Source organism: Typha latifolia, chromosome 6 (genome assembly GCF_019914945.1).
Source record: "Typha latifolia isolate L0001 chromosome 6, TyphaL0001v2, whole genome shotgun sequence".
Taxonomy (NCBI): Eukaryota; Viridiplantae; Streptophyta; class Magnoliopsida; order Poales; family Typhaceae; genus Typha; species Typha latifolia.
Window position 1 is genome coordinate 8,234,046 of NC_133091.1, and position 1,400 is coordinate 8,235,445.

Genomic DNA, 1,400 nt, shown 5'->3' on the forward strand with positions numbered 1-1,400 from the left:
ATATTGAGAAATTACTCGATAAATTTGATAAAGATAATAACAATCTAGCTAGAACACCTATAAATGTGACTCTTTATCTCACAAAGAATATGTTATGAACTTACCTCAGCTACTCGATCAAACTCGGATGTAGTGAAGCAATCTGCGTAGTTAGAGAAAAATATTCGTTAAATATTCTCCTATAGCTAGAAAATTACAAAACAAGATGGATTCGTTTCGTATCTTCCTGATCTACATGTCGGATATTCATGATCTTGGCAGATTCGAACTGCAGCTAGGGCAAAAATAGGCAAAGTTATGGTGGAGGTGGAAGTGGAGATGACAGGTGGTGGTGATAGAATAGTTGCACAGGGTGCTATTGGGTTAAGGAAGAGGGCGGAGAAGGTGGTCGGGATCCCAAGGAGTAGGTAGGGTCAGACAGTCGATGGAGGCTAAGGGTAACCGGCGTCGAGGTGGCACACAGCTAGGGTTTGAGCGAGGAGGGAGAAGTTTTAGAATAGAGGAAGAAGAAAGGTTAACTCAATATTCGTTGATTATTCCAATAAGGTATCCTTCCACACATTAAGAGGCTAACCTAAACAACCAAAACTAATAAATGATAAATCTAGAAATAGTGCATTCTCGCCGAGCATGTTAGAATGGGGTCAAGCACATTTGAATGGGTAAGTTACGTTCTTTGTATGTGTGAAGGTATATAGGCATTCAGACGGCCCGTTCGAACGGGCATTTTCCGTTCTCTATATTTGCGAATGTATGCAAGAATTTGAACTGGGCATTCGAACACGATCTTCCTACATTCGAACGCAATAGCCAGAATTCTTATTTGTCAAGAAAACTAAGAAACCAAAACATGAAAGGGGTCCATAGGTCGTATCCATGCACGAGATGACTCAGTGTGGTTTGAATCACATCATAATATAGGTGAATGTATATCTCAGTTAGAATATTCTCGAATAGTAGGCAGTTTGATGTATGTCATGAATTGCATTCGTCCGAATATTGCATACTCTGAGTAAACCAAGTAGATATACAAATAATTCAAAAAATGATCACCAGAAGGCGGTAGTTCGGATACTCAAATATTCGAGATACACCACTAACTATGGATTGCATTATTCAAGATATCCAACAATACTTGAAGGATAAAGTGATGAAATTAAAAAAAATAAAAAAATAAAAAATAAAAAATAAAATAAAAATTTGGTGTTGCATGGCACGATCTCGTGCTATGCAAATGGTGGGCGCACGTTGAGGGCGCCATGTGCGCCCACAACTGCCAGGTCGGGCAAGCTGGCTGCGGTATGCCCTGCCGCCGCTGCAGCTGCCGCCCTTCCCCTCTTTCACCACCTCTCCCTCTCTCCCTCTAAATCTCTTTCCCTCTCTTTCAATATCTTGCTCTC